The sequence below is a fragment of the Trachurus trachurus genome (assembly GCF_905171665.1).
Source record: "Trachurus trachurus genome assembly, chromosome: 8".
NCBI lineage: Eukaryota > Metazoa > Chordata > Actinopteri > Carangiformes > Carangidae > Trachurus > Trachurus trachurus.
The window spans coordinates 18,134,959-18,149,773 of record NC_139905.1 but is presented as its reverse complement, the minus strand read 5'-3'; the positions used below and the strand labels follow the sequence as shown (position 1 = coordinate 18,149,773).

The 14,815-nt window shown below is 41.8% G+C and overlaps 1 protein-coding gene across 10 annotated transcripts in view; it reads right to left on the bottom strand.

Annotated features, from left to right (window-relative positions):
* Nucleotides 1-14,815, bottom strand: part of septin9a (septin 9a) — an 87,437-nt gene that overhangs the window by 16,234 nt on the left and 56,388 nt on the right. The window contains exon 1 of one of the 10 annotated variants that reach the window (XM_083977800.1): nucleotides 7,068-7,108. The exons of the other annotated variants lie outside the window; for them this stretch is intronic. The gene's annotated coding sequence lies outside the window, so the exon portion shown is untranslated. Of the gene's footprint in view, nucleotides 1-7,067; nucleotides 7,109-14,815 lie in introns of those variants that run through there. 10 annotated transcript variants of the gene reach the window in all.

The following is a 14,815-nucleotide window of genomic DNA, read 5'->3' as shown; positions in this document are numbered from 1 at the left end:
GCTCTCCTGGCCTCCTTCACCACTTCCCCATCCTGTTCCAGCAGTCAGTCAGCAACTTACTGCCCTCCACCTCTCCTCTGCACCTCCCGCATTCCCATACCTCAGCTAGTGTCTTTTTCTCTCAACCTCACCCTTTCCTCTCCTCCACATACTGACTCTCTCCCGTCATCAATTTCCCCTCTACACTCAATCTCTTTGTTTTCCATTGTCTCTGCTGTTCAACTCCACGTTACTCCTTTATCTTCTCCTTTTACTCCTTTATCTTCCTCCTCCTCTGCTCTCATCTGGCTTTTATCTTGAACATTACATTGGTTGTCCTTCCTTTTGATTACTTTTATGTCACCTCACACAACCTTTGTTCTTTTTATCCTCTGGCTGCTGCTCTTCATGTTAATCTTTCTCTTTCAGTGCTTCCGTGACATATGTGCTGTAAACAGAGATGTTGGCCCACGGCAAGTGCACATTGACGGGTAGGGCTGCAACAACGCCAGAGCATCAAAACAAACAGACAGTAAGTGACCAAGGTCAATGATGATCAACACTTGATACTAAAATATCATCCAACAGCAGCTACGCCTACAAAATAACCACAATCTATCTTTTGAAACTTAAAAATAGACAATTGGCAGACATATTTTAGAACTGAAAACACTAAAACAATCACCTCGATCAGTAACATAATACATGATGGTTTGCTCCTGAGAGTTTTTGGTCATGAGTCATGACCAAGCCCAAGGGGCTTGAGGATCTGATCCCTACACTCTGGTCAGTAGTTCAGTTTTTCGAAGGCTTTATGTGTCCAAACCATCACAGTATCTGTATTTGATACGAGGTCTTGGCCTTGAACACAAGTCTCATTTCCTTTTTTGAGAACAGGGTACTGAGAACAATGCTGCCCACATCTATGGTATTAACAAGCTGTCTGTTCTCAGTAACAAATAGTAAACACACACTAATCTCCTAGAGTGGCTGGAAAAATACTGAAGCCACCAAAAGACAAAGTAGAGTTGTCTCCTGCATCTTAACTAGCAAGTTTCCTAGACAGAAGCAAGCAAACTTCAGAGAATCATTGACTGTCATTCATGACTACACACAACGGCACCGCCCATTTGCGCAAGTCAAAGTGGTGTCAAGCACTGTGAACTACTTGGCAAACACACACAAAGTGCTGGGCCACAACTGTGGGAAACCCTGATCCATCCAACAATGAAAATAAATCACTTTCTTTACAGGTAGTAAAGTGTTTCAGTCCTGTGTCATCCATTTCAGTAAACTACAAAGACCACAGTGAAGCAATGTTGACATAAGCACGTCAAGCTGTGAGTGGAGCATACTGTCTCAATTCTGGTGTTTTAAGGCTGAATAAAACCAGACTCTTGGAGCAGCCTATCATTAAACATCTGGATACACAGACCATCTATCAGACGGGGGTACTCAGTGCCCCCTGTCCATCCATGATGTCCTGCCAAACAGGTGTTTACTGACCAGTTGGAGCACGACCCTGTAATAAGGAATGACATGACGGCTTAACAGCTAATGGACATTAGCCCGGCCCAGCCAAACACTGGCCTGACTGACACAGCACAGGTTAATGCCAGGTTGGATAGGAATGTAATAGCCCACATTCAGCAGGACCAGCAGGTAAACTGAGTATTGTCTGATTGATGCTATCAGGCCAAATGTTGTGGTTTTGTTTACACACTTTTGCCTCGAGGGAAATTAGCCTCTCTCTGCTGCAGGTCAGCAACATCCACCGTGCATCATCGATTTAAGAGTTAACTACAAGTTTTTGCCCTGTACTGTATCTGGTACAGACATGGGATGGCATTGATAATGTGTTTCCTTTGAGTCTGTAAGAAAGCAAAATTAATTTCAGAAATTTGAAAGCAGTGAATGAGTCAGAGGACTTGTTGTGATCCTGTTTTCAATTACAGGCACTAAAGAATACTTTTTTCTTGCTTCAAGCAGTATCAGATTGTTCCGCTTTTTGTACTGTAAATATCCTATCCTATACCACAAAACATTTTGCAAATGAGAGCAGGGGGGGGGGGATAAAGGCATGAAGTAAATGAAAAAGAGAAAAGGTAGTCATAAAACAGCAGAGGAAGGCAGGAGTGTGAGATAATGGGGTAGAAGCAAAGGAGGAAGAGGACCACTAAAGAGGGGGAGGCAAAAAAAAAGATAAGGTCAAAACAAGGAGGACAGAGGAAGGAGTGTAGAATGGAGGAGGAGGGAGGAAAACGAAAAAATACTTTGAGGAGAGTCGAGAGTTTGTGATTGATTCCACTTTTGAGCCTGGGGCATTCCTCTCTAACTACACACAGACCTCCAAACAGGGATGTAAATACAGTTGGAAGCCACTAAACGTGTCCCTGTCTGTTGCATATCTGCTTTAAAAAGGCACCAGAACTGCCCAGAACTATGAGGACCACTGACTGTGTCATCTATGTTTAGTGGAGATGTGGTCAGAACCACTGAGCCGTATCGCAGCTGCCCAGGGTGTTGATCTTGACAGCATGGCCAGCAGGTCAGAGGTCATGTTCCCAGTTTAGGTTGGAAAAGATCCCCCCACCACCCCCGCAATCATGACAAACTAGTGGTTTGACCCTCTGTACAAAAAGTGCCTTGAATCACAGGAGAGGAATCCAGAAGAAGTGTGTTTGTTATCTAGAAGAGTGACTCATTCAATTCTTACAACTCTGACTCCACAAATTATTTCCCTTCAGACAATTTCTGCAATTTAATGAGTCATGTTTTGTATGTTTTCTTCATTTTTCTTGAATGAGTTCATCAACTATTAATAGGAATGAACTACATTGATTCTTCTTCACAACAACCAACAATAAACAAAAATCATACTACCATGTCATAATTCTCATAATTAAGTTTGCAAAAAGGTAAATGTGAAAGTTTATATTCAGTAAAACGGTTCGTTCTGAAAAATGATGAAATGAACATGTATTCTTTGTGCAAAAAATGATGTCATCTCAAAGCAGGCCAGGCGTTCACTATGCAACTGTGCAACATACGAGGGGGAGCAGGTATCCACCACCATACGCAGCCCTTCCAAGTGAGGAGGAACTTTATACTTATGTACTCTCAATTCAAGTCATTTGTATGGAGCTTTATGTCAAACACACATTAGTGGACTAATCCACTAATTGGGCCGTTTGCATCTTTGCTCTGGTTTAAAATCTTTTTATGGTCCCTCTTTAAAAACATCTGCTCTTTTTGTCCTTTATTTACATTCCCAGACAGGACAAAGGAGGTTTGCAGTCGAGTCTCGTCTTAACATGACTACATTCGTTTTGATGGTGACCCAGATGCTTCCTCAGAACTGCGTGGGCTGCTGCAAAGCTTATTCACCCTGATAAAAATCAAAAATGGTTCTGGGAGGCCTTTTCAATTTCAGTGATTCTCCAGCTTTTCTCTCTTTCTTTTTTTTTTTACGGTTGATTTCCCACAAGAGGAAGAGGTGGTACAAACACAACTGAGAAACTTGTGCAGAGAGAATAAAGTGCATGTGGCCATTAAATGACTTTGAACTGGGGTTTCCGAGCAGCCCTCCAGCACAAACTCAATTAGATACCCCAGACCACATGGGTTTTTGCGACAGACCCAGGGGAAAGACATAAACACATACGTACACACACACACACAAACACTTTTTTCCCACCCTCTGACAGTGAATCCCTTAATAAAAGGGGGAAATTGGAGTGGTGGCAGTGCAAACATGGTCTGTTGTGTTATTAGAGTCAGAGTGTTTGTGCAGCAAGGCCCCGTTCCCAGAGTCCTCATCACTGAGCTCTCTGGAGTAATGTGCCCTTTGACCCCAACTCTCTCATTGTGTTACCTGACATCGGACGGTCAGCGTATGTGTGCATCTGTCTGTGTATCGCATATGTATGCTTTCTTCTACTAATTAACAGTGTGTAAGTCATACACGCTGTATGTTAACTACTTGTCACCTCTCCAGAGCTGCAAACTAGCCCGCGTCCGTCTCTGACGTTCTCACTGCAGTCGCGTTAGTTTGACTCTAAAAAGGCCCAAGTAGTATCCGTGTCGGTGCAAGCAGCTACAGCAGCTTCAGCAGCTAGTGTTACTTTGCAGACGGTTGAGAAATGTTTGTAAATTGCAGTAATGACAGTAGAAGCCCACAGGTTTGTCTAGACTGCCAGAGGAATGTGTTCAGCTCCACACTGCAGCGGCGCACAAGAGAGCTGTTGTGTTTCTAGGTTCTTCCACTGTCTCTGACAATGTGCAACTCACAAAAAAAGGTCCGGTACTTTTTGCAAGGTTTAACCAATATTTCATGACGAAAGAGCAAGTACCCTTATGAACTAAATGCAAGGCTTTATTATTCAATTTCTAGTTGGATATCTAGAGTTAAAGAAAGCAGTTTAACCACAATGCAACATTCTTTACATAAGTGTGCAACTGACTCGGTTTTAAACCTCAAAAAACAATATTGTAGGCCAAAGCAACTGCTAAACATTAACCCTTAAGTGTGTTGACACAACAGCTTAATGAAACAGGAAGTTGCCCATTTTCTGAGGCTCTTGGCTGAGCCGGCTTAATAATGATTTAGCTGGCTATTATCCGTTAGCTGCTCTCTGACAGGAGTTGTTAGAGTCATTAGCCTGGTAGTGGTAGCAGTTCTTTATCTTAGTGTGCAGGTCAGAGTGTATCAGTGAAACGGTTGGCTGACAGCGGGCGTGGGTCCGCAGGGCCAGGAATCTAACCTCTGTCCTCACACATGCCTCACCTCAGGGACACCAACCAGAAGATGTCAAACATTTCCACATGCAGGTGAATGCTGACATGCAGCAGTTTCAGAAAGAAATAGAACCACAATATTCTTATAAAAAAGGATGAAACTGACTAGAAAAAGTACAACGGCATCTCATCAGATCAGTATGTTCAACTCACAGACAGCTGTCTTTCAGTGTTAACATGGGAAAGGTTCAAGGTCTCCAAAGCCACTAATAAAACATTTCACTGTATGTGTGAAGCTGCACAAAAACACACATCCATCACTCTATCAACAACACAACCAGCAGGAGTCCTTAGGCTCTTTGACACCATCCACAATGTGTGTGTGTGTGTGTGTGAGATATAAAGCCTGTCCTCTCCAGGCCTCAGGAGCAGTATTTATGGACTGACTGACCCACATACAAAGCCTGAGAGCTCAACAGCAGACTGGACCAGTGAAAGATCTCACTACTAACTATTCTAATTTGCTCTGTCCCCTGAGCGCACTTTGTTTTTAAAATGCAGTTCTTGTTTTTAACCATTTTTCCACATGAAATGCAGGTTACAAATCTTCAGCTTTTATCTGCTGTATTCACTAAGTAATATAGTTGCTGTATTTTACAGTAAAAACTATGTTTGTGTTTTAAGACATGTTGGGCACTGTGTGTGTACATCACCCTCTTGAAATAATTGAGGCCTGTTACATTGTTACATCAGAGTATTTCCTGGTTTACATCTGAAATGCATATGACAGATGTATACGCACAGACACACAAACTAGCTGTTTGAGAATGTACAGCATGTCGACTTACAGATATGAAACCTTATCAATTTTACATTTCAGAGCTCCTGCAACATTCGTGAAATACTTTGCATTTCAACATCATGATCCTGAATTCCACGACAGACACATAATCTTACAGCAGTGACTTATTGGCTGATTCACAACAACACACACACACACAGAGGCACACACAGACACACAGAGGCACACAAGATACAGAAGGTAACGATGACCTTTTCAGCATCCCATCAAACACTGGTGAAAGGCCACTGTCTGTTCTCGCTTGGCATTGCACAGGGGGCAACAACAGAGCTCCTTTCAACAGCTCCCTCTGTGTAAAAGTGTCTAGCTTGAGTGTGTGTGTGTGTGTGTGTGTGTGTGTGTGCGTGCGTGCGTGCGTGCGTGCATGCTGGTGAGGCAAAGCAGAGGCTGGTGACTCTCCCAAAAGGTGAAGGGTGGTTGCTGTTTTCCATCGGGCTGATATTGTCAGAGAGCTATGCCTTGTAACCCCCAGGTCAACCCTGGATAACAAAGCCTGGATGATACAGAGCTCAGGCTCAGCTTTCCATCTGCTGCCACATCGCAACTTAACCAGGAATTCAAACAACCGCCGCTTCTCACCGCTTAAACACAGACTGACTGATCAGAAAAGCAGAGACGAAAAAATAAACATGAAAGAGAAACTGAAGCTGGACAGGGTCAACAAAGCAGCTCAAACAGAACAAAAAACTAGGATACCCTTTGATTTTGGTCAAAATTTGATACCTAACCTTTCCCAATGGAAAGGAATAAAGACTACTTTCCACAGACTACCATTAGCTGTGTGGATCCCTTCAGTGTTACTTTCCAAAGCGGACACTAAACTCTAGACACTAGATTCCCTTCTGTACTGTCTGAAGTGTACAAAGCACATCTGTGGAGCCAACTTCTCACTTTGCTGCACACACACACACAAACCTCTGAGTGCTGATCTGGTAATGACAGAGCACGTCCAGTGTGTGGACAATATCACGGGGGGGGGGGGGGGGACAAGAACGTGAAATTAAACAGTGAGGCAGATGAAACATGACGGAACATCCCTCTCTTTCTCTCTCTCTCGCCTATGTATGTGCGTTACAAAGACATATCGATTACAAAGCCTGTCACACAGCAACGTTAAGGGGATGAAAAGCAGAGGGAATGTAAAACCTTAACAATGGTAATCATGCACAGGCAAGCACACACATAATTGAAAATCGTCTACAACACAGCTAAACGGTACCTACACCTGAACTTAAAAGCAGCAGCAACAGGAACAGCCGATGTATATATGAAGACGACTGGACTATTTAGACACTTGTTAACTACCAGGCTCAAGTATGGAAGGCATGCACAGATATCTATCAAGTAGGCAACAGATGATCAAATCTCTTCCTCCTGAAGAGAAAACAAACAAAAAGAGAAAAACTCCCTCTTCTTACAGCCACTCTCTTGCAAGCTCACACATACACACCCACGCAGAGACACTCTCCCAGCATGCAAAAACACTCACCGTGTGTATGTGTGTGTGTGTATGAGTCGTCCCCTGACGAAGTGCAGCGCTCCAGTGAGAGGCCAAACTCTGCTGTGGCTCTGGAAGCTCCCCGCCTGCCCCTCCCACCCACGTCTGTCATGTGACTCAGCATGCAAGGCAACAAGACACACCCACTTCCTCCAAATAACCTCCCCTCTTCACCAAAAGAAGGAAAAAAACACAGCCTCTATGCAAACTAAGTCAACTTTAGCATGGATGCTGTGGGAGTAAGGTACAGTAGACGATGCAGAAGGTATTCGTCAGAGACAGAGTTCAAACAAGAGGAAAACAATTACTTAAAGAGAAGATGGGTGATTAACAGTGATAGAGGCAAAAAAAAAAAAGAGACAGGAGTGATGTGTGAACGGAGACTGACTGCAGCCTTTGGGACAGCTGAATGTCCCTCTCCTAAACTCCCAGGATTATTTACAACCCTAATTACCTGGCCTGACCCTCTCATCTCCTCTCCAGGCTCTGCATTCATCACATCCCACTCATTCCTCACACACAGACCTGAGACACTTCACATCAAGCCACTGGGATTCCCTTTGACGTTACATAAGTGGATGCTCTTTTAGTTTGAGCCACTAATAAACACTTTGGACCAAGAGTCAGGGCTGCACAGTTTTGGGGGAAAATATAATATATTATGTAATGTCTCCATTTCAAAAGCCAAGATACACTTTTAGAGGGATGTTTTAAATGTTTCGATCTTGCATGGTTTAGAATGAGGACAGACAATGAAAATATTTATTCTTTTTTAAAAGGGAGAATAGTAGTATTGGATAATAGCGTCACAACTAAACTGTTTTGGCAAATGTCAATGACAGTGACACATATCCAATTAACAAAAAACATTTCTGGCATCCCATAAAAAAAGCTGAAGAAATTTAAACTTAAGAAAGGTGCCTCAGCATTTCTGTTGAATAGTCAAAAGTGCAGCCGTCACTTATTTTTAAAACCTGAGAGCAAACCAATTACTTTGGCTGATTACTGTTCTTATGGAGTTTGTATATTTGTGTGATTAAAGAGGAGAGGAAACAGCTGTCTTCAGCCTCACAGGAAGTGTAATTATACACCAGTGCAGGTCTCGAGTGCAACCTCACAGCCACATGGACACACACACACTAAGGGCAGCACCTGCATTCCTTGAGATGAAGAGTCATGTTCCTGAAAAAACACACACAACAGGCCGTGAAAATGGATTTGTTTCATCTCATCACAGACTAAGCTGCCAAGATAAAGTCCTTCTCCGGGTGCACGCTGGCACCTCAGTGCTGAATACCTGCGACACACAATGCAGCATTTATACCACATCCATCCAACCCATCTGATGCACTGTAATGGACCTTCAAAATACTGAACTACCAACAGGTATATACAGTAACACACAAGAGTGAAAAAACCTAACATACAAACAGATCAAACCCTGGTCTTACCAAATAAGGAGATAATAAACCTTCATTGTGCTCAGTGTTACAATGGTTCATCTCCCCCTAACCATGGCCCCCTCTCTTTAGACCTTTTAGACCAAGTCTTCTCTTTTCATCCCCACTCTCTCTGAAATCCTGCTTCATCAATAAAACCCCTTGGTTTAAATTGAACATTCCTATTCAGGTTTAAAATGTAGATTAAACTGACAATGTATTAGTGGGATTAGATATAACTATCTTCTCCTGTCTTTAACATTAAGCAAAACACACTTAAAGGTTATAATATCTTAAGATAGCAAAAATGACATTTTCTTCTGAAGGCTGAGCCTGGGAACCTCAACCTTCCTCGACCGCTACCTGGGAACCACCTCAGCCACATCTCTGTGCACTTCCCCAGTGGAGGTAGGTCTTCTTTACAATAGCTCTCCTGTTTATGATGCAGACATGACCATAAAAGGATATTACAACTTCTCCTACCATATATCTTTACAGAGCCAGAGATAAAGCAAGCCACGGTGAAGATAAAATACAATCTCACAGAAACAGAGGTAAATAAGTGCAACATGCCTGCTGCCTCTTTCATTCAATGCAAAACAAAAATCACCTATAAATTCACCAAAGTATCTTCATCTGATTTTGTATCATGACATAGTTGCTCTCCTTTTAAAAACTGACTGTTACAGGGCTGAATAGCTTTGTGCAAACAATTCTCCTCCAACTTGGAACTCCAAACACAAACTTTTCCTCTTGCCCGTTTCCCACATCACCGCCTCTCTGGAGCCACTCTTTTACTCTCTTTATGTTTCACTAATAACTCTCCCTCTCTTTCTTTTTCACACCAAATCCTTGAGTTAACCTTTTCTCCGAGCTCCCCAGAGTGTAAAACTATGTCGCCCCCATAATCACTGACACCCAACAAAACAACGTCACTGCAAGCTTCAGCTCTATGACAACCCTCAAACTATGAAAGCTGACACAGGATTTCACAGATGTTGTTCAGAGAGGTTAGTTAAGATTTGTAAGAAAGAAAAAAAAAATCGAGACTTTCTTTCCTTCCCTATCGAGGTATCTTTTTAAAAACGTTGACTCCTGAGTGAACCCAGCCTGCGCACACACTGAGCCAACCGTCATTTGTTCAATCCGACATAACTTGGCGTGCTCCTTCGTTACAGAGTTGCTGCCCTGCTGGGGACCTGGTCTTTTCCAGATAAAAAAGATCTTCATTTTAAAAGGAGATGGGGGGGGATGTGGCGACAGAAAACCAATGGCAGCGGCTGATGTTTTCTGGGCCGCGCTGAGCCAAGATGGTGTCATGTATTGGCAGGCGGAGTGTAAGGGCTGCCTGGCTGACCCCTGACAGCGTTCCTTGCAGCTGTCCAAGGTCTTTCATAAGACAGAAACATGATGGATCGTAGCAGCATGAGTCACTGGGTGCATTATATTAAGTGCATTTCTGTGCGCTCTTTTACAGACAATGTACAGTGGAATGCCTGGTGTTCATGAACATTTAGGAAAATACTGTAATTGCAAAGGGAGGACAGGGACACAAGTTAAATCATTACGCTTGATGAGGGACAAACTTTGGTCGGTCAAATCCTGTTTCAGTGGAAAAAGAAAAAAGAAAAAATGAATCTTCTGAAGTATCAGTGTCAGTTGTAATGCATGTTATATGAAGAGCAGCAGAGCATCATTATACAGCATTACTTGTAGGCTGATCTTGTGCTGCCCATGTGAAAGATGTGGGTGGTGACCACAGAAAAACTAAAAGTTTCCTTTGTGTGTTTTTTTAACTCCCTACTCATCTACGTACCTTACCCACTGGGAGTCCCAAAGTCTCCATACAGGATATGAAGATAAATTTAAGTGTGTTTGTGTGTGGAGGTGTCAAATAAGTCGGAAATACTTGGTTATTTTGGAGGATTTCTAGTAAACAGCAGTGTGGGACCTGGTCATTGCTCTGAAGAAGCAGTGATTGCAGCCTCACATCGGCTCCTCCTCCTTGTCCAAATTATGTGTGTGCACAAACACAGAGCTGGACAGCTGATCTGGTGTTTGGTATGTTCCTAATTGTAAACTCCCAACTCCCTTTAAAATGTAGTGCTGCCGCAAAAGCTTTTACAAGAGGCTTGATACCTTCCAGGTGAGTGAAGCCAATGACCTGTGTGACAGCACCTCCTGCTGGTCGTTGGTAGGAGCTGCAGCAGAGCTGGCTCTGACTTTAACTACTCCTTGTTATTGTGCTGCAGTGACATGAGAAGTATAGATACCAGTTCAACTCACTTTTGATATTTGGTAATCACCTTAACAATATTACAGTTGCAATTTGCCTGCATTAGTATCAAATGTTTTTTTTTTTTTTTTTTTTTTTTTTGTGGGTTTTTTTGGAGGCAGGGGGGGGGGGGTAACATTTGGTGAGGTGGTGAACCTGGCAATAATTCACTTCATTTCCAGGCAGTGAAACCAATTTTATAGTGGAATAGTTTGGTCAATATTTAACAATATTATCTTCTAGTTCCTGTAGACTTTAATCCAAGACAGTAAAACCTGCACAGGGCAGTTTCCATGGTTACAGAATAAACCTCATTACCGTATCATTCCACTAATAACTGCAAATTCGAACAATCACATTTTATGTTTTCACAGGAAAACGACAGGCATACCCAATCAAAACATTGAGAAAAAGCGCTATTGGTTCCTTGAGCATAGAAGGAAAAAAACAGCCGTGTCAAACCTCCCCCTGGGCTGGGCTAGTTTCAGTTTCATTTACTAGGAACAGTAACCTAAGGGGGAGTTACAACTGCTCAGACACAAACACAGATCACATAGCTACTGTACATGACAGCAGAGGAGTGAGGTGAGCGCTCTTATTTGATTGCTAGTTTTTCCATTTACCATGGCTTCCATTCAGTGTGACATTTAAGAGAAGTCTGCCTGGAGTGCAGCTCTAACCAAATGCATTCTTATTTATAGCTTTTCCCTCACAGTAAACAAGGTCAAAATGTCAACTAATCATTTATTAAATGTTATTACAGGATGGCGAGGATGTCAGGAAGAGTCTTAAGTTGCTGTGTAGTTCTGTTCCTCACTGTGACCTCTGTGTCAGCTGTGAAAAAGCTCCATTCAATCAACGACCTGAAGAAAATCAACTTTGGCCAGTCGGTGCCCAGACACGGTCTTCTGCTGCTCCACTGGTTTGCCAACATTCTTGATATCGACAACGTCATACGTATGAGATTTAATCCATTTAATGGAGATTATGGCTTGCATCGTTATTATGACAACGAGAGGGTACTGGACCCACTGCCTCCCGGACACGTGTACTACACTGTTGGCAATCTCAATGCATACACTGCTCAGCAACTTCCAGTTTATGTCACCGCTCCACCAGCAGGCTATGGAGGAACAAACAGCGACCGCATCATATTCAGAGTCAGGGAGCACAGCGCAGTTTTACCAACAATAGACAGAGTGTACCTCACACAGCATTCTGCAAATTGCAGGAGTTATGACCCAGAGTATACCTACGAGATCACCACCAACCTTCTGAGAGAAATCAGAGAGTTTTCTGTAGAGGAAGAAAACCATCGGCCACTCTGGGATCTCAGAGATCGCTTCGGAGGGAGCATTGATGATTCCCAGTTACAGGACATCAGCAACACATGCGGCCAACTTGCTGGTCTTGGACTGCTGCTGCGCATTGTACTCCAGGCAAAGTATTCCTACAACAAATTCAACTACAGGCCTCAGCGAGAGGCAAGAAGAAACCCACGACCTGATGTTGCTGTTAAAATCCCAGAAAGCGCACAAAACCACAGGGATGCTGACACTTCAGACATCTGTACAGACATTGGTACTTGTATTGCTCGTTTTTTGTCTTTTTTGTTTGTTATCTTTATTGTGATTTGTATCGTTATATTTTTCTCAAGTATGCAAAGATGACAAGAAATGAGAATGATATATTGTCTAAACCAGAGGGTGATTGTAATGCTTTTCAGTGATGGTTAACATGAAAGAGAATCACACTGTTGTGACACCTTAATACCTGGGTAAAGGTGAAGGGTTGCTCTAACATCCTGTTGTGTGCTTAATTTTGCTTCCATACGTTTCATTAATTGTGTATTACATTAGTTAGTAGTTACACTGTCTACTTTATATTGACAATTTGACATATTGGTTTATTATGACATGTTTGACATAATAAACCAACTACTGTCAGGCCTTGGAGTCAAGGTTTTCAGTGCAGCCCAATCAGCCCATTTTAAAGCCTTTGACTTTTGAAGTAGAAGATACCTTGAAGCACATTCCACTTTGTAGGAAATTTCTATCATTGTAACCTGGATGACTGTTACAGGTCTTTTTAATTGTGCTACATACATAAAAGTGAACTTGAACTTAACTGAACAAACTAAATATCATGAATACAGTACAAACCAAGTTAGAACATTAACTATTCAATGTATTTGTCAGATGTTGTCTAGGGTGGGATTAGGAAATACAGGAAGAAGGTCCAGTGTACTGGACTAGTGCATGCATATTGTGATAACTGCTGTGCTTCATTCTGCTGTTTGCTGCTGCCACAGTGAGAAGTAACAAACAAAATTTACAGTACCATCAGTCTTTGTAGTCCAAAAACTTCAACGTCTCGACTATTTTACTTTACTACTTCGTAAAAACAAAACGATGAAGTTATGATTAAACTGTTTATGAATGCAACAAAGCGTGTCAAATCAGCAGCCTCAGCAGAGGGAGCTGCTGATTTGATACACTGCCCTGTAACCATGGCAAGTGTCCCAAAGCAAACACACCTGGAGCATGAACAACAGGTGCATGCACAGAGGACAACTCCTGTGCTGCCTTGCAACAGTGTTTTGGCTGCATTTGGCTGTTACAATGGAGTTTGTTGTTTCTCACCAGCTTAAATATGATCATTTATTAATTCATTAATTCATTTCAAAGGAGGTTAAATCGAACGCAACTGGACTTAGTTATTTGTCTAGGAAGACTGTTCACCTCTCATCCAAGAGGCTTCATCAGTTCATGTACGCATCTGACCAGGCTGGGACTGGTCCCTATGACCTGGACAAATGAGAATATACACAGGCCCATTATTTTTAAGTTATTGTTATCACCATATTTTTTCTCCTCCTCTTCCCCAATTTAAAAAAATGTAATGCAATTTCTACACTGAGTACTTTGTTCGTGAGAACATTTTTACAAAAGAAAAGTGATTCCACTTTTCAACTTTAAATGATCACCTACAAAATTGCAGTGAGAAAAAACTTCTTTAAATTATGACAATTATTCTGGCATAGTCACAAAGCTCCAGGCTGACAGGACCTGTGGTCTGTTGAGGAGAACTTGCACTGATAATGTAAATAAAATAAAGAAGTATATTTTACATTTTGGTTTTGTATTCTTTCTGTGTCATTTTAATCATTTGTTTAAAACAGTGATTTGTTGGTCTATGAATAAGAAATCTGTGACTCTGCAGTCACAGTTTCCCTCATGCTCCTAAAAACACAAAACTGATTCACAGAATATTTTTTTCTTTAGAGAAAAGTTATAAATACAGTAATATATACATTTTTTTTTGCACATTGAGTAAACACTTATAATAATACTAACAAAGATCAGCACATTTCTTTGATGATTCAGCTGCTTGAAACGTCAGTATCAAATGCCCAATACCTGTTTTCCCGGTTTCATTTGAGGAAACGGTACTGTAGGGAAGTTACTACTGCTATCACACAAACACAGATCAGATACCTAATGGCAGCGGACTAAAACAGGTGAGTACTTTCATTGTCTCCTTGTTTTTGATTTAGCTCAGCTTTTATTCAACATGAGTGAAGTATTTAAGCCCTGTCTTGTTTGTCTAGTTTCCCTGTTTAGACATAATGCAGTAGGCAGTTTCAGTTAGATGTGATTTAGAGTGGACTGCACTTGACTGAGCCAGTCTTGTTATAAGTGTACTCTTGTTATAAGTGTACAAAAATCTGTTTCATTGTTAGTACTGCTTGGTATCACCTGAAAAACAGCCTATATTTTATATACACTTTTCTCCACTTTACAATTTAAACTAACCTGAATTGAACACATCGTTAAAACCGGCCAAGTTGCATTTTTTCCTCAATGGAATTCCTTCCTGATGCAACAGGCAGACAGCAATTAAATGCAACACTGCAGAAGTTCAAATAAAGACGTTTATACTAAGGGACTAACTTTTCAATTGAAGCACTGGTTTTAATTTGGTAAGACTGCACTTGCTGTGACATTTGCGGAGTCTAAAACCTG